Below are 20,508 nucleotides of genomic sequence, written 5' to 3'. Positions count from 1 at the left end.
TTAAATACTGCTAACCTGTTGATGTGGAAAGTCGAACATTTTATTTCGTTGAACAGTTCTAGATTGTCGACATTGGAAATGTGCAAAACAGTCAATCTATTGCTAAATCATTATTATAGGCTGTTTGCTAAATCGCTCTTTCTAAATCTTTTCCTAAATCAAGAGCGTCCGTGGCCTGATGGGTAGAGCGTTGGTTCGCACTCTTAGAGGGTGCAGATTCGAACCCGTGGAGGCGTGTACCTATGAGATGTTTTCTGATCTTAAGTACATAATACGGACGCTCGTACGGTGAAGGAAAATTGTGAGGAAACCCGCACATAGTTGGTCCCAGACGTATTGACTAGTTCTTTCCTCTGGACTAGGCCGACTATGATGCGAGAATGTCGTATGCACTTGGGCAACCATACGGACATTTAGAAATCTTGTCCCAGGCACTACAGTAATTGAGGAGTGGTTACTGCGCTCTTAAAAATACTGTATACTCGTAAATCATCCACAACGGATGTCTAGGCGTTGTTTTGTCTTTTACACAAAAAATTGCAAACAGTTAATCTACCCTTAGTATGGATAGGAAATCTGTGGTTATTTGCAAATATGACGAGACATTCTCAGATGCATTAATAACAAAGCCAGTGCCAAATAAATACATTTTGTAACCAGCCTTTGCTACCGCGGCTTCGCCCGTGTAAATAGGTTTAATCCAACATTTAACACCCTGAGATGTGTTTTCTAAGATCCTTTCAGATAAGTGAATGATATTATAATAATAAGGCGTGTGCCAAATTTAAAAAATGTCTAACTTTTCCTCATAACTGAAAACTCCTAGCCGCTTTTACCACACCTCCTAATTAAGTCTGAAAAATGTTAATTATATTAATCAATCAAGAATCTCTTTGAAAGCGCATTCATCTAGGAGTAAAACAAGCTAAAAGAGCCAAAGAACTAGTCAAACGTTCTATCGAGCTCGCTGTAATATTTAACGCCGCAACTTCCTAATAACACAATGAATCGCGTTAATAAATGATGAGAGTGAACCAGACGTTGGCCCGCAACCCTCTAAGGCGGTCAGTGTTACCAGCTCTCAAAAATATTCATCCCTAAATATAAGTTGGAAACCTTAAAACCCAATTCTTTTCTACCATATTCAATAATTAATTATAATTACTGAATATAGAGGGAAAAGTGCAAGTGAATTCTATTTTGTTTGTGTATAAAGTAAACAGAAATCCTTTTTTAAAAATTCCTCTCAAAACTTTCCCTTAATGCGAAACTTTAAAAATCGTATGTGTACCTAATGTGACATTATTTACTATGTTGTGTTACAACACGATAATCGACATAATATTATACACTGTAGACTTGATAACAAGGAAAACTATATTATGTCTATTTAAGGAACAATCAATTAGAAGACAATGCTAAAAAAGCTTAGAACGACCCTAAAAATCCGATTCCACTCAATTTTTCCCAAAACTTAGGAGTAAAATCCCTTAGCTGGTAACACTGAAGGCGGTAGCTGACCCAATTAATGGCTCTGGGGGCGAATTAATCTGGACATAAACCCTGGCCGTGAGCCGTGACGTATGTCGGACGCTGATCCATTTATTTTTTCACTGTCAACAAAACCCAAAGGTGGTTATTATTTATTGTTACATAACATACATTCAGAGAGTTTTGATTATCACTTAACGCAATTAAGTTATTTACAGAAACTTCAATTAAGTATGTATTTTCTTTCAACCTCTTCATTGAACTTAAGTGAAGTTATAATTAAATCTCTCTGAGTGCAGCGTAAAGAGTTGTGGATAAGGCATTGAATAGCATTTTAATAACGGCAAAGAAGTTAGTGTTATAGAAGTCTACAAACGGTATGAAAACATACTTACACATTACTTATATAATTTCTACCAAACTTTTGTAATATGGGTTTTATTTCAAACGAATAAACCTTAGATAAGTTTGCATAATATTCAATATCAATAGCCACATAATGTCAATATTTTATAGTTCAGGATGCGTCCAAATCCCATAAAACTCCTCACTCTTCGGGCTCACCAATAAATTCCGACAATGTCGCCAAATGCTACACTTGCATCTGAATTTTAAATTTGGAATATTCAGTACGTCGACATCTAAATAAGGAAATAAAATATTCATAATTCGAATGAAACATGCAATAGTGCACTTGATATTGTAAACTTGTATACCTCTGAGTATTTCGCGCCTTTGACAAACTATTACACGTGTGTTGAATTCGGAATTCTTATATGAAATGGAAGTATTGAGTTTGAAAAGAGGTGGCAAAGGAATCACAGCTACATATAAAACTAGGCTAGTGTCCACAACGGCATGCTTATTGTGCGAGAAAAGTATATTTTTTCGCAATAAAAACTATCACATTATTTTCCGATACCCAGAAGTGTATCCATACCAAATTTCATCTTAACACGTTAAACGCCTTGGCCGACAGTACACTTGCTCTGCGCGCCCAATAAGAAAACACCATTTTCATCAATTTTACACAATATTCGTTATTTTTGTTCCATTGTGTATTAAAACATATAATAATACGAGCTTTTGCCCGCGGCTTCGCTCGCGTTAAAAAGTATTATTATAAGTATACAAACTTTCATCCTCTATTTTAACAACTTGGGGCTAGAATTGATCAAAATCCTTTCTTAGCGGATGCCTACGTCATAACATCTAACTGCATGCCAAATTTCAGCCCGATCGGTCCAGTGGTTTGGGCTGTGCGTTGATAGATCACCATGTCAGTCAGTTGCCTTTGAGTTTTATATACGAGTATATATAGATAGATGTTCATTTTGTAGGAAATGTATTAAAATCCAATAAGTATAATATAGAATAGAATTGAGCGGTTGAGTCACAGATTTCATAGGGTTGAGTGTATGAATTGAGAGTGTAAGTTAACGGACAGATAGCCCAATAGACAGACAGACAATCACATTTTTAGTATTTATTGTTCTTTTCTATAGGCAAGGTTTTTTTTTATGAAATAAACGAGTAAACGGGTCACCTGATGGAAAGCAACTTCCGTCGCCCATGGACACTCGCAGCATCAGAAGAGCTGCAGGTGCGTTGCCGGCCTTTTAAGAGGGAATAGGGTAATAGGGGGATTGGGGGGAGGTAGGGATTAGAAGGAATTAGGGGAGGGTAGGGAAGGGAATAGGGTAGAGGATTGGGTCTCCGGTAAACTCACTCACTTGGCAAAACACAGCGCTAGCGCTGTTCCACGCCGGTTTTCAGTGAGAACGTGGTATTTCTCCGGTTGAGCCGGCCCATTCGTGCCGAAGCATGGCTCTCCCACGTATAAACTCCCATGGTTTTTTGTCTAATATAGCCTCAGTCCTTACATTGCTTAAGCATTAAATGATAATAATTCTTGTTGATCTTTTCTCGCGATTGTGGAATAAGAGGACGGTCTCTTATTTTCATTTTGCCATTTTATTTTTATTTGTGAAAAATACAAAGCTTAATATCGTCGGTGCGCGGTTGGATTTTTATTCCCATGAATATTTAATTTCATTCATTTTCATATAATTTCTGTCGAAATTTCCCCAAGAAGCAGCGGCACGTTGTCGCACTCTAGGCAATTTGGTACAATCATAAGCTATTAGGAAAATGCGAAATAATAACGAGAAATAAAGCTTGATTTTATTCAAAAGGATATAACGATAAACAGGTAGAATATGCAAACCTACGAATAATATTTAGTACTATTTATTCGTAGACTTACATTTAGTACTTAATAATATTTGTTCTTGATTACTGGAGACGATTAGTATATAAAATCAGTATAAATATTAAATTAAAAATATAGAATCTCCCTGTGAGTCCGTATGTAATTTCTGCACGCTAAAAAAATTAACAGAATTTGATGAAATTTTAGTATGGAAATACTTTGAGTTCCAGGAAAGATTTTCTCTTTGAAATTGTACTCCCGCGCAATAAACGAGTTTCAGCGTAACGAAGTCGCGGGCAACATTCAGTTAAGGATAAAAATGCAAGTAGAGTCGGGGATAAAAACTAGGAAGCCATAAAAATAAATCAGGAACACAGGCGATAATGACAATATTTATAGAAGCAGTTCAGACCACGCGGCGCCCACCGATTGTGCTACCAGTAAGTGGCGTTTAATTGAGACAAGTTTAACTAAATACAGCTCAGTTTTTCCCCCGTGAAAAGTTTGTAGGTAGTTTATATGCCGATAAGTGATGTTAAACAAACTAATAAGTGATGTTAAACAGGAGTATTATATCTACTGATAATAAAATATGCAAGTGTGTCTGTCTGTCACCTCTTCACGCCCAAACTGCTAAACGATTTTGCCGAAAGGCATGGAGATACTTTAAGTCTTGGGAAGGGACATATATTTTTTTTTATTCCGGAAAAATATACGGCTCCCGAGCGATAAACGAAATATTTAATGAATTAAACTTCAAATAAATGAAGAGTTTGACAGATAATGTATGGGGCTTAAGTCAAAATCTTCACTTAATTACAATAAAGTAATATTCGTATCTGAGTGCGGCACTTAAACTTCTAAAAGATAAAACGCCCAATTTTTGTCAGGCGAGGCCATTGGCCAATAAAAACGTCCAAAACTTGAAAACAATTTATGCTTATCAGCGTTGTTATATCGAAAACAATTTGTTTTCAATGGAATGTCCCTATTATATACTGTTATTTTACGATACCTATTAAACTAAACGGCAAACTACGAACAAAATTACAATACAGTTTATGAATAACAAAACACAGCCATTTCGTCTATTGTAGTTTTAATATTTGTATCAATAGAACTATTTTATATTTCAATATATCAGTAATACGTGCTAGGTAATTTCAAACTATAGTTTTATAAAATACAAAGTTTTTAACGTAAAATTTTAAATCAATTAGTACAAGACAAAGTCAAGCACCAAATTTTGAAAGATAATAAAAAAAAACTAGTTTTGATATTAATATAAGGCTCAATATTTTAATCCTGAATCAACTGCGCCATTTAAAAATAAGCTTGGAAAGAACACAATATTTAATGACCCTCAAAAACTATTACCCGAAAATACACGAGCATAAAACCTCTTTTATTTATCATCACCGTGTCATAGTTTATGCGCTAACCAAGGAGGTTTATGGTGCTGTAAAATTGGTGGATCATAAAGCGGGAGCGTGCGATATTTTAACCGGCAGTCATTAATATGACACATTAACCGGCCGCCCCCTCCGCCCTCTTTTGCCCCCCCGGGACAGGCCGTGCCAACGGCGCACTCATTTACTGCCACTACTTCGATTTCAATTAACAGGATATGATTTTAATATTATTAATTAGAGAGTTGGGAAAAATAGGACAAGCGTATCTTGTTTGTCGTACTAATGTGCGTCGTATATAGGTAGCCTGGTGAAAGACTTTCTTATTTAAAAATTGTAGATTCAGGTCGAATACTAGATTTATGAAAATCACTAAGCACGCACCTAGGTCATCAATATATTATCATCATCACCTAAGTTTGTATTATCATAATATTATACACGCTAGAATTTACGTGATTTCAGTTGATTGTGAAACTTGGGTCAGACATGCAATGGGCATTGTCCAAAAAAAATCACATGTACTTTTATATTTTTTTTTCGTTAAAATAAGATATTTTGAGAATATAAATTAAATAATTTTGAAATTCGTTGGCTAGTTTTTTCTCAATAATTTTTTTAAGTTTCGCTCTGACGTCATCATCGGCCGCAATAATTGACCTCTGTAGTATGTTTTAAATTTCCTTTCAATCTTATTTATAATGGCTGGTTCGTCAAATGCAAGTTCTCATTATGTGAAAGCTGATACGAGAAGCTTACCAAAAGTTCGAAACGTAATGTTGGTCGAATTTATTGCTAATTTAACGCCATTGAAGGTCAAACAAAGGTTAAACATATTTGTTCAAAAATATAAGTAACTAATGGGTATTTTTTTCGTTTATATACAGAAAAACGATCACTTACCTTATTCCTCGAAATGTTTTTGTAATGAGCAAAATTAAAAAAAAAATGGACAATCCCCATTTTCGTTGCAGTATTCATGTCAGAAACTTGAGCCATATAAATGACCAGTCAAACACCGTTGTATTCTGTATTCATACTTCCATACTAATATTATAAATGTGAAAGTGTCTCTGTCTGTTCACGCTCAAACCGCTGAACCGATCTAGTATCTAGTATTATATTATACTAGATGACACTTATCGCAACGCTTAATCGAAAATTCGTTTATCGCGCGGGAACCGTGCATTTTTCCGGGACAAAAAGTATCCAAAAAACCTAGTCCTTTCCCGGGACTCAAAGTATCTCCATGCCAAATTTCAGCAAAATCGGTTCAGTGGTTTGGGCGTAAAGAGGCATCGAGGGGACAGACACAATTTTAAAATAAGCATGGAATTTCAATAATTTTGTCTAATAGCTATTTTCAATAATGGTGTTGGATTACCTTTTTAAACCCATATAATAAAGAACAAGGCGTGGCCAGTTTTTTATAACAGTTATAATATGATCCTATTGTGGATGTCGTGGACAAATATTATACGTTTTACCATATTATTCTCTTATTTAAACAGCCCGTATTTATTGGGACGAGGTCCCATAAATGTTTTCATATAATGTTTACTCTGCATAAAAATACCCAAACCCGTCTCCATATTTACATATTGTTTGTGGGTTGTTTTTCCTCGCGCCTCCCGATATAGGGTTAATTTCATTTTATTTTTGCATAGGCTTAAGGGTACCTGCGCTGTATTTGTACTACAGAATATTAGTTTCTCAGTATGTTTCAAAATTCTGATCATAAAAATGTTAAGAAGATAAGCAGTTAATCCATACTTCCATACTAATATTATAAATGCCAAAGTGTGTCTGTCTGTTTGTCTTTCTGTCCGTCTGTCTGTCTGTCTGTCTGTCTGTCTGTCTGTCTGTCTGTCTGTCTGTCTGTCTGTTACCCCTTCACACCCAAACCACTGAACCGATTTAGCTGAAATTCTGTATGGAGATACTTTGAGTCCCGAGGAAGGACATAGGATACTTTTTATTCCGAAAAAATGTACGGTTCCCGCGCGACAAACGAGTTTGGGCGCAACGGAGTTGTGGGCGTCATTTAGTGTCCTATATACGCATTTGTTCCAGAAAAAAAACACTCCTCTCGTTTTGAAGAAAATAAGAAGATTGAATTTTTATATTCCGTGAGGCATAATCAGTAGCGAAAAGTTTTCAATCAAATCGGTTCGTGTCGGACCAATTTTCTTTACTTCTTTATATTATTGAATTTGAGTCATCGATACTTTTTATAGAAATAAAAACGAGTAATTTTAAATTATGTTGTGTAATTTAAAAAAGTTAATTTAATTGTAATTATTACTAACCTGAAAAAGAGGCTACGGGTCAAATCCATTCAAAAGAAATGTATCTACGCGTCGCGTTGCGGTCTGAATGGACCCTTATAAAAAAAGGCAATAGGTGGGTATGTATTTAATAAACTATACATAATATGCTATTTACTATAGCAGTCGGGATTCCTTGTTATAAACGCCTTTTGATAAACTCATTACATTCTGCATAAACTTATAATTTAGTTCGCTGTTAATAACTCTTTATTCAAGTAGTAGGGCGTAAAAAATATCCCTTAGTCGATTTTACAACGATGTAAACAGTCCAAATGAAAAGTATTTAAACGTTTTAAAGAGAACGCGGGGCGTTATCATTAAACCTTTTTATCGCGTTTCGCTAAAAAGTGTTACGTATTCGTAGCGGCGGCGCAGATAAATTCTTGGGCGATTGTATCAGGGGAAAGCAATTAAGATAAGCAACGCGGCTGTCGCGGGGCAAGTGCGCCCGGAGAGCCCCGGACACTCCGATTTATGTGTCCCCGCACACGCCATACATCCACGCCGCACTAACGCCCGTGTACGGACGTTAAACATCACGTCAGTAGGTTATACGTCAATTAGGCGATAGGTGAGGAATTATGTAAGGAATTGCTCGGGCCGGGCACGATCGATCCCTCATACAATTATTATTCTTTACTTTCTTTTTTGTTTTCGTTTAGTATTTTGGGGCTTAGTATGAAACCAATGTGCATAGCTTTATGACTTCAACCAGCATAGCTTGTCATTGTATTCTGCTGATTTCTATCAATGTGAATCCTTTGGTTTCTTATTTAAATAAATACTGACATAAAACAAATTAAATTGAAATATTACAAAATTCGTAAGCAATAATTTAGGCTTTTTTTTATGAAATAAGGGGGCAAACGAGCAAACGGGTGACCTGATGGAAAGCAACTTCCGCCGCCCATGGACACTCGCAGCATCAGAAGAGCTGCAAGTGCGTTGCCGGCCTTTTACGAGGGAATAGGGGAGGGTAGGGAAGGGAAGGGAATAGGGGAGGATAGGGAAAGGAATAGGGTAGGGGATTGGGCCTCCGGTAAACTCACTCACTCGGCGAAACACAGCGCAAGCGCTGTTTCACGTCGGCTTTCTGTGAGAACGTGGTATTTCTCCGGTCGAGCCGGCCCATTCGTGCCGAAGCATGGCTCTCCCTCGTATATATAGCTTCATAAGTAATATCTTATTTACTTACAACCTGAGCTGATTCTACAAAAACTATACTAGTTTAAATAAAACTATTTTCTGTCGCTCTCATCCGAATTTCCTCTTATGTCCCGACTCCCGTACAAAGCTGTCACAGTGTTTTCGCGTAAAACTATTTGGAAACGCATTTATCTCTTGCACATAATTAAATCTGAATATGTTAGTTTAAATGGATTTTTAAAAGGTTTGCATTTACCTGCCGCGTTTGTTAGCTTAATTTGTTCCTATTGTCGATTTTGTGCTTTATGTAGTGTAGTAGACATTTACTAGTGGGTAGTATTAAAAATGAAAATAACTCAAATTTGATATGAATGAAATAGCGACATGAAAAGCTTCACTAAACACTTGCTTCATAATATTCTAAGACTAGCTTTGCCCGCGGCTTCGCTCGCGTTAAAAAGTATCATTATATACAATCTCTAAACATCTATTCAGTATAGTTTTTGATTGGCTGAATTAAAAAAACAATCTACAATGCTGGTGCTGTAAAAACTCCAAAAACCGGGGATTAATGAAGCATAAAATATTATATCACAGTTTATATAAAATGGGAGCTTTTACAAGTTTTATACCGACCACGGTATAACGCGTCTGAGAGCCGGCAAACAATAAAAAAACCGTTAACCCCAGTGGTTTACGTTCTTAATTTTCTGCAAGTAGTTAGAAAGGGGGTTAGTTAGTTTTACGATCAGCGAGCGCGATGAAACTTATGCTCAACTGAGAGCTAGCCACGTACTTAAATTACATTTTCTTCGAAACTTTCTGTACTATAATGTCTACCTAGACTTGTTTTTACGGTCAGCGAAGTATCTAAGTTCTAATGTCAAAAACCTGATGCAGCAAAATATTTTGTATCAAACTATTGATTAATTAATGTATAATCGATGAGCATACCTTGTAGGGCAAAAGCCATTTGAGTTGAATAAAGATAAAAAATGTTGTACACTCTTTTTGAAACCTATTTAATTTAGTAAACGCATACCGAAATAAATAAAAATTACATCAACGAAAAACTTATTCAACGCTCAAGTTTAGGTACGAAATAAGGCCATCCCCTGAGCAAACGAACTTGACCATACCAAATACAATTTTTTTGTATCTTACATCAAAATTGACCTAAAAAATTCAAACGTCCAGTATGTAGTTGATGAAATTGTCGATCTATTGGCGTGTTGTAAATACTAGGGAGATACTGAATGTATGCTTAAATTTAAATAAATTTGGTATTACTTTGGAAGCTAATATCATAAGTATGAAAAACAAAAATAGGAAATTAATAACTATGAAAGGAACGTTAATATACTGAAGGTTATTGGTGTATTTTTATTATAATTTTGTAGCTTTCAAATTATGAGTTAATAAGGCTCTAAAAACGGTAAATTACGGCATCTCCGTAGGGGGAGCATCTTAAGGGGGTGACTAACCCTAAAGTGTCGATTTTATAATTCATTTTTATACTTGAAAATAAGCTCCGAATTGTTTCATTTTCTAAAATTTGATACAACATTCTATTTCCGAGAATTCAATCTGAGCAAAAACACGATATCTTAAAATTTTCTCGATAGAAAAAAATCACAGAGATGCATCTAATTTTCACGAATTTTTCATTTATTGCCATAACCGTGCATTGAATTAAGTTAATATTTTAACACATTGTATAAAATTTTATCATTGAGAGATCGACCTAGCGGATTTTTTAAATGTTGTATATTTATCGAGTTATTGAGAAAATACTAATTTGGCGATGAATCCGCGTCGTTCTTTTTCACATGGCATATGAAAGACGGGCGTAAGTGTGAAGAGAGGACGATGTTTGATTTTTGGTGTTAGTCGCCCTCTTAATACAAAACGCTGAGAACTCAATATCAGTTCGGAGTTTCGGTCATACAAACAATGATTAATTCTCCTCATCAAAAGTACCAACAACAATTTCGGTTTAAAGATCTTTATTATTCTCAATAAGACAAACGTCACTTACATGAGAAACAATATTTTAACCTTAACACTATAAGTACTATCACAAAAGTTCACAATACATCAAAATTACAGTTATCTAAGGTTGAATAGTAAGTACGAGTATAGTATAATTTTCTTTCGATAAACTCGATTATGCCTCCGCCCGAGCGATCAATCACAATCGTGGTATATGATGTTATACCACGACTATCTTTATTTTCGTAATGACTTTCCACTTTCGAATCTAAAAGGGAATTCTGCGTGATTATGACAAACGACTAGTGACTACACGTCTACGTTGGTTTTTTCGTAATAATATCGATATATTATGCCGTATGAGATATTGCTTATAGTTCGACCTTGTCGAGAAAGACTGGAGGTTTAGTTTCGATGATATTGGCCAGTCATGCTTTAATTGTATTATTGTTTAATTTTAGTAACTGTAAGACCTAGTTTCAACCGTTTTTCTTAATTGGTTGTAATACTTTAAAATATTGATTGAATTTGATCTGACGTCAATAAACTGAAATTTTTGAATCTCGACAGAATTAGATTATAAAAGTACTAAACTTGTTTAATTTGTTACCTCTCCGGGACGTGATTCTATTGTTCCAAAGTAAAAATTAAGTAATTATTCTATTAATTTGAATTTGTACTTTTTCTTTGATGAGATTTCAGCTCCGCCGAAGTATTACAAAATTAATCAAATTATTGAAACAATTTCATATTCATGATGAGAAGGAAAGGACACAAAAACTTCGACCCTCGTGTAACGGCGATATTAATTATGGATATTGACCCAGCCCACTTCATAAGCTTAGAAATTACAAAAATCTCGAATCTGTAAGCGGAAAATATGTAATAGAAGCGCTGCGAGCGGCGCGAAAAGAAGTGCATCGTGTGCGGAGTAAATACACCTTTGTGCCATTGAAATATGGTCGAAAGTAAGTTTGAGATACAAAGTTCATAATAGCAATTACTGTAGAGTAACACGGCATAAGAGGCATGTTAATGCACAGTCTGCACGCGAGCTGCGCGGGTACTCGGGTGGAACGCTAAAAATAAAAGTAATTAAAAGTTTAATCTGGCAGCTAGTGAAAATCAGGAGCTGCTGGAAAATGAGGACGAAAGCTGTAAACAATGATGATATGAAAATACGTATTATTTGTAGCAAGGAATAGAATATACAGACTTTGTTGTTAAAATCCAAACCACGACACGAGACACAAAATTAAAAAAAATGACATTTACTAGCTTTATGACGCGTCCCATGATTTGGACTTTCATTGAAATCTCTCTAAATGCCTGATTAAATCCTACTTAAGAGGGCGACTAGCCCCAAAAATCAAACATCGTCCTCTTCACACTCACGCCCGTCTTTCATATGCCAGGTGAAAAAGGACGGCGCGGAATCATCGCCAAATTAGTTTTTTCTCAATAACTCGATAAATATACAACATTTTTAAAATCCGCTAGGTCATTCTCTCAATGATAGAATTTTATACAATGTGTTAAAATATTAACTTAGTTCAACGCACGGTTATGGCAATAAATGAAAAATTCGTGAAAATTAGATGCATCTTTGTGATTTTTTTTATCGATAAAATTTTAAGATATCGTGTTTTTACTCAGATCGAATTCTCGGAAATATAATGTAGTATCTAATTTTAGAAAATGAAACAATTCGGAGCTTATTTTCAAGTATAAAAATGAATTATAAATTCGACACTTTAGGGTTAGTCGCCCCCTTGAAGCTTTAAAATTTATGTATCCGAAGTTTACCAAAGTATATTTTGGACAATATCATTCAAATATTCTATGCTGTTATTCTGCCAAATATTAGACTACTATCTCTAACAAAAACACTTTGAATCATACTACCTACGTAATAGAAAAAGTCAGTCTTAAAAATGTTTTCTCCCGGTGGAAAAGATTAACATACTGTATAAACTTTGTTATACTTGACAGTTAGGGACCTTAAGAATTCTAACAAGGCTGGTAAGTCTTTTAGTTACAAAGTTAAGGTTAATCACCATAATCCGATGATCCCTCGCAGCGTTATAATAGCTCCGCTCCAGATGGCTTGAATTAAAAAGGCCATGCTCTTTTATAATCTCTGTAATTTTTTTTGTGACTTAGGTATAATAATATGAATACCTTGTTTAAGGTATAATAATATTTAAAAGTGAAAAAGCACGTTATAGTCAATAATCTTCGACGACCTCTGTGGCTTAGTTGGTAAGCGAGTTGGTAGCTCAAGCCGGGGTCGCGTGTTCGATACCCGCCGACGGAATAAAACATTTTCAATGTTCTTGGGTCTTAGATGTAAATAAATTGGATAAAAATAAACTCATAGGTACTTATGTATAATATTATACATTTACACTATATAAACGTCGATACGTAGACGTAAATATTTAGTTCTTGTCTAATACGTATATTAGAATCGTATTTAAACTCAAATGTGACGTATATAATCCTTACCTATAATATAATTACTAATTATAATGTTACAAATTCGAACCTTTTCACGCACAAACCACAGGGCTGATTTTGCTGAAATTTGGCATGAACTTTGAATCCCGGGAAAGAACATCTATGATCTAAGGATAGTTTTATACGGGAAAAATGTACAGTTCAAACGAATATTGAAGCAACGGAATTGCAGGCGTCACCTAGTATTCTATAATAACCCTATTTTCCGCAAATAACTTTAATTTCGTTTGTTGGAATTTTTGGCTTTATCCCTTTGGATCGTATTAATTTACTTTCTTTATTATAACGTAACGGACTTCATCAGACATCAGCAGTATGGTTAGTCAATATAAAAAAGTTGTATTAAACAGTCACATAACCGGAATCTACTGTAATAATTCCGTGTTAATTACATCAATATGCGCTTGCATGTAACCAGTTCGATTCAGAATCATGAGCGAACTCCAAACAACAATCCGGAGCGACCACACTTCACAACTTGGGGAATAACTTAGAAATTCAATTTACGGAGGTGAGGTGGCCGGTATGAACCTGCAGTTATATTAACTTTGAGCGAGGCCACACTGCTTTAGCGCGTTGCGTTGTTGCAACGAAATAACGCATACATACTACATATTCGTTGTAGTGACGCAACAACACAAGATAAAGCAAGGTGTGTAGCATAGGAAACATCAAATGAAAATTATTTATTTCTATAAAAAAAAAATAACGCTTTTAGTATCTAAACACACCATGCCGAAGATGCGCGACCGAAGTTCGGCAAGATTACACCTGTAATGTATTTAAAATTACCGATGACACGCCATGCCGAAATTACGTCGCGTTATGGCGTACAGCAAAACTAAGGTTGAGCGTAAGTTCGGCAGCGATTCGGCGGATTTTTTTTTTTCGGCGTCAATTCGGCAGCGTTCGAGACACTGAATACTCGAACAAAGTTACGCAACTGAATCACCGCGTAATTTCGGCTCTTATTATGATTGTGATTGTAACGTAATATCGGCCACGGAACTTCAGCCGCGTATCTTCAGCATGGTGTGTTTAGATACTAATTAGAACGTCTACATGAGTCCTACCACCGGTTCGGGTACTAACCCGGCAAGAAGAACCGGCGTAAAAAAGTCGCACGCTGGCAAAGCTAATAATCCTGAATCGCACTTTTTAAGTTTCTAAGGTGTGTGTGGAATAGACTACACTTATGGGCTTTGACCGGAGCGTACCACCGAAATCGGTCGGAAGATTTTCTTTGCGACCTTTCTTGAAATTCCTACGTTCTATAGTTTGTGCGTTTTATGATGATATGCGTGACACATTATTATTGACAATAGTAGGGAAGTTACCTAACAAAAATTAATCGATAATTTAAAAATATCGAATCACTTCATGAAGGTATTGCAATCGAAATTATCGATTTCGTAGTGATATTTCAGTGGTGCCGGCGATTTAAGATGGCCGCCCTTTTCTATCGATTTGATTTCGATTCAACAGAGTCAATCTCTATTGACATAAGTTCCGTTTCATGCATCTGACATTTTTCAAATGTTTTCGTAACAATAATTTTATACTCATATTTCACAGTTAATATTAATTATCCATACTAATTTTATTTAATTTTATTTATTATAAATGCGAAAGTGTGTCTGTCTGTCTGTCTGTTACCTCTTCACGCCTAAACGGCTGAACCGATTGGGCTGAAATTTGGTACAGAGATACTTTGAGTCCCGGGAAAGGACATAGGATACTTTTTATCCTGGAAAAATGTACGGTTCCCACGCGATAAAATAATTTTGGCGCAACGGAGTTGCGGGCGTCATCTAGTAATTTTATATAAATAAGTTAGCATTTAGCATCTTTTCATTTTATTCATTTACAATTACAGGAAACATTTGTTTTTGTAGATGGAATATTATAATTCATTACACTTTGATTTTTTTTGTTTTCTTGTAAAAAAAAACCGTAGCAAGGAATATGAAAACTGTCACCCATATCATCTTAAAACGCACAAACTATAATATTTAAAGTGACCAAGACGTCACAGTGTCATTCACCACTTGCTGTCCATCATTCTGTCAAAACACCATGTCAAAACACCTGTCAATGCAACGCAGCTGCAGCCTGCAACGTATACGTTTCGTGGCCTCGTTCTTTGACATTGTTGAGTGTTGACGTCGCAGATACTTACCGATGTTAGCACATGTAATTTGGCTACTTTCTGTTATGCCGTTTGTTTAAAACGAGTTAGTAGAGACGGGATTAGAATATCTCATATCTGTAAACTTTCGGTTTCATAGTTTTGTGCCATCGAAGAAATAGATTCGACCTACGTCGACATAATAATATGTCATCTGGGTTTTTTTTTTATGAAATAAGGGGGCAAACGAGCAAACGGGTCACCTGATGGAAAGCAACTTCCGTCGCCCATGGATACTCGCAGCATCAGAAGAACTGCAAGTGCGTTGCCGGCCTTTTAAGAGGGAATAGGGTAATAGGGGAGGGTAGGGAAGGGAAGGGAAGGGAATAGTTGAGGGTAGGGAAGGGAATAGGGTAGGGGTTAGGGGATTGGGCCTTCGGTAAACTCACTCACTCGGCGAAACACAGCGCAAGCGCTGTTTCACGTCGGTTTTCTGTGAGAACGTGGTATTTATCCGGTCGAGCCGGCCCATTCGTGCCGAAGCATGGCTCTCCCACATATGAAAGCCCACGGTTTGAGCCCGACCAAATAACGTAGGTCCGCCGCCTATGAATTAACTTCCTGATAGTACATAGAAAGACTCGGCTCAATGCATTGACCTCGGCACAGTCTGGGGCATAGGATCTTCTTGAAAATTGGAAGTTGATTAGGATCTTTAAGATTTTTGATATCAATTTCAATTTCATTTAATTAAATCAAAGATCGAATATTATTTTTATTTTATAGAACAACAACCTTAAAATTTTAATATTTTACTTTATTTATACCCTTCACTCCTTCAAAGTCAGACATCATCAAAAAACAAAATTTAAAAAAATTACTAAATACTTAGTATCTTTTCTATTCTATATTGATTTGCTCCACTTTTCACTACTGCATTGTACGTAACAATTCACGTAGTATTTTAACAAATACAATGATCTAGTTATAAAATGTTTATGGCTACGAGCGGGTCGCGGTCCCGAGGGCGATCCGTCTCGGGCATTCGGGTCACGCCACACAACGCCGCTCGTAAGGCGACCGTGAGACATATTGCAGGTTGCCGCTGTCATTAAATCTCGTACGAGATTTCATGTCAGCAACCTGCTTTAGTTTATTGCAAAAAGTGCATTTATATACTTAATGTACATTTGTACGTCCAATGTCCATGTTACTCGCTTTTCAGAGCAAAATTATTACACTAATATTGTAAAGACTGAAAGTTTGTGTAGGTATGTTTATTACTTCTTTACATAAGAGCTACTAAAAAAATAGGCATGCTTAGGTTAATTCTAGACTACCTAGGATTAACCTTTTATTAAAAAAAAGTATTATATTTTTTTCAACTTCCGCGAAACGCTGTAGCAACAAAACATTTTTGTAAAAACGTTTTTTTTATATACACATACAAACGTATTTTTGAAGCCAATATTGAAAAACCATCGAATAAATATTTTCCGATTGTCCGAATGTCTTCGTGCGAATTAAGTGCGACATAATTTATTCAAATGAACGTCATCGATAACTCGGATGGAAATGAAAAGTGTGTCTCCAGAAAACTTGGCCGGCTACCCACTATCTTTGCTCTGCATGGACCTTTCTACTTTATCGTGACAAACGTTAAAACCACAGATAACAAAGTAGTTTAAACTTTAAATTTTGCACTGTTATTCCGTTTATTCGGAGCTAAAAAATATATTTGCTACTACGTTATATTCAGATCTAAGCTCCGGGCTTACGCAGAATTGAAAATTACTCGTATTTCAATTCAATTTCAAATACGGTGTGGTAAATTGAGCATCACGATACATCTACATGACGCTTCAACAATACATGGATTACGATGTCGCGCAATAAAATTCTACGACAACGGCCGTATCGATATTTTTGTGTGGATCATAATATTACAGACAATACAGGCCGATAACATCGCAATAGGGACAAACACATCGAATATAACAATAATTATTATTATTTTAGTTCTGTGCTAGGTACTCACATACGGTTTTACTCGATCGAGCAATCACGTCGAGCGGTACCCGCGGCTTGAGCTTTCGTCCACACATTCAGCATTACTCTATCGAGTAAGCTCGTCGTTCAGTATTCACTGGACCGTTCGTCAAAAGATGTCTGTTCAACTAAGGAGAAGGTCGACTCGCGCCACTCGAAGTCAATCAGGCTCGCATCGAGTAAGTTCGAAGGAAACATCGAGCCAGCTCGATGCGAGCCTTTGAGCTGTGAGTTTAGCGGTCCACACTGTGGTTTTTGCTCGATTCAGATGTAGCACTTCTACAGCGCGCCTCGTAGGCGAGCTACGCGCTACAAAATTTATCCCTCAGCATCTTTAGAACTCTTTATATAATATTTTACAAGCAAAAACGGGTAAAATTAAATTAAAAAAACCCCGCCAAACAACTTTAAAAAGAAATGAAATAATATTTACTGCCTTTAAGTTCAAATAATTTCTAACTTGTCTAAAGTAATATTTTAGTCCATAATTGTTCTCACGGTGTGTCGGGGGACCGCCAAGTAAACTACAAACTACAACCGCCAAGACGTTCGCTGTGAACTGATCCTTAAACTATAATGTTATGTGAAATCAAACATCTACATTAGCGGTCCCCCGACACACCTTGACAACAATTATGGACTAAAATATTACTTTACACAAGTTAGAAATTATTTGAACTTAAAGGCAGTAAATATTATTTCATTTCTTTTTAAAGTTGTTTGGCGGGGTTTTTTTAAATTTCTTAATTTAATTTTATTTCATACTTTTTAAACTTGTGTTGGTTATAGTGCAGAATAATCATATTCTCATGATTACCATCTATCAATGTTCTTTTCAATGAGGCCGTTAATATAATAAATAAGCCCAAACATGAAACCTCCACTTTGGGTTCATACGAAGCTCGGTTCCTAGGTATAGAATCCAGGTGATGCTGCAGCAGCAGCATGTAAATATTTACTGTCTATCTACATCTTACTGGTTGTCGCAATTAAAATAAGCCCAAACACGAAACCTCTGCTCTAAGTTGGCGAGGAGTTGGATATCCTATTGATTACCAGGTGATGCTGCAGCACCAGGTCAACTTTCCAGTAATATGTGTATATGTATATTGTATACTCATAAATGTCACGAACTAGAATGAAATATAAGACCTATCAAACGACAACAAGTTGCTAACGGCCTTTCATGAACCAGATAAACCCTGATTGTCCAGCACTGAGCAGGCTGATGATGATGAATTATAGCTAAGAACACTCTCAATCATGTCAGCTTTTAAACAAACAAAACTAGATCAAAATCGGTCCACCCGTTTAGATGCTACGATGCCACGGACAGATACACACACAGACAAACAGACAGACAGACAGACAGACAGACACGTCAAACTTATAACACCCCTCTTTTTTGTCGGGGGTTAAAAAATCACAAAGGTTAATAATAAGACAGATCACATGTCCAATATTTTTTAGAGTTATAATATTGTTACGGCTAGTTTTAAGTGCTATTTTCGTCTGATATTATGGATCTTTTTACTAACTTTCCGTTATCAGCTATGTAAAATAAAGAAGGGGTTAGCCAATCTGCATATTTCGAAGTTGGCGAAAAATCGTTAAAATATACCTTATAGAGTATAATATTTTAATGACGATAGAAGTAGAGGATCGTGAATGTAAATTCGGCAGCATTTGTGTAATGAGGCTCCGCGGAGGGTAATGTTGGCATTAGCGGGGAATGTATTGATTGTTCACATTCCGCTGCGGATGCCCCCGTCATTACCTGCTGTTTAAATCTGTTGCCGGAGTAATGTCGCAGTTATGCTAATCATTTGGTTATTCGTAATGGTGAACTGTGAGCGAGTTTAGTATGATAGACAGATGTATCAATTGTGTTTTGAAGCTGTTTATAAAATGTTGATAACCTTACTGAATAAAGTAATAATAATAATAATACCCCCACCTGTTTCGGTGACGGTTTTATTGAAACCAGGCCAGGTACGCAGGAGCAATTTTTATAGTGCCCAGGTGTATGCGCAGTACACAAGAGCACTCTCTATTCCTTTACTCCCGTAACCCAGTGGGACGAACGACCGATAAAAAACTAATAATGAAATGGAACAATAATTATAACAGGTAAAGTACGATCAAGGCATTTTTGAACAATATCGGCTTTATGTAATAACAGTTTTTTGTCTGTCGTTCATATAAAAGGGCTAATATTAACGAGAATTTGCTGTTATATTACATGCTAAACAAAATAATAACTAATAATAAATCATCTATTTGAATCGTCTGCGGCTTCATAAAGTTACCTCGCTACTGAGCTCAGCAATTGTAAGGACTCTGTTAAGTCAAATGCCTTCTTCGATGGTAAAGTTTTAGCAAGTTTTGGAGCTCATCTATATTAAAATTTTCAAAAGTATTTGAAAACTATTCTGATTAGTTACAAGTTATTGCAAATAAGCAAAAGTGCTAAATAAGATAGCAGTATTTGTTTCATTACATTGAGTATATTAAATGTAAGTAAATTCAGTAGCGCACAGTCAAGCATGCAGCTAGTGATCTATTTTAATCGTAAGTAGCAACAAAAATCTATACATAATATAAATAAAATTGGAGTGTCTGTTTGTAATATTGAAAGAACCGTTTTTTACTACATGCATATGAATCTATATACTATACGCTCCATACACCAAAACAACATTTTTTAAAAATTTTGTCTGTATGTCTGTCTGTCTGTCTGTCTGTCTGTTTGTTCGGGCTAATCTCTGAAACAGCTGGAGCTATTTTGCCGGGACTTTTTTTGGTAGATAGCTGATGTAGTAAGGTGTAACTTAGGCTACTTTTTAACCGACTTCCAAAAAGGAGAAGGTTATATTTTACTTTTTTCATATTTGTTTGCGGACTACCCATATTTGTTATTATACTATGTTGACGTGGACGAAGTCGCGGGCAACAGCTAGTTTTATATAAATAGACTAATTAATTGATTTGATTGATTTATTCGACGTTGGACGACGTACGTATCACTCCCAACGTATAGACGTAGTGACGTCAAAACTCACGGCCTGCAAACACAAAACATAAAAACTTAATTAAAACTAACAAACCGACAACATAATACTACTAACAAACCGATAACACATCGCTCGAGCACACGTCTAACGGCTGGTGTAACATTTTTTCACCAGAATCCATATTAATCACGGGGCCTGGAGTAAATCACTCAGTGTC

Source organism: Aricia agestis, chromosome 9 (genome assembly GCF_905147365.1).
Source record: "Aricia agestis chromosome 9, ilAriAges1.1, whole genome shotgun sequence".
In the NCBI taxonomy this organism is placed as follows: domain Eukaryota; kingdom Metazoa; phylum Arthropoda; class Insecta; order Lepidoptera; family Lycaenidae; genus Aricia; species Aricia agestis.
The sequence above is the reverse complement of the archived record's forward strand: the minus strand, read 5'-3'. Positions refer to the sequence as shown.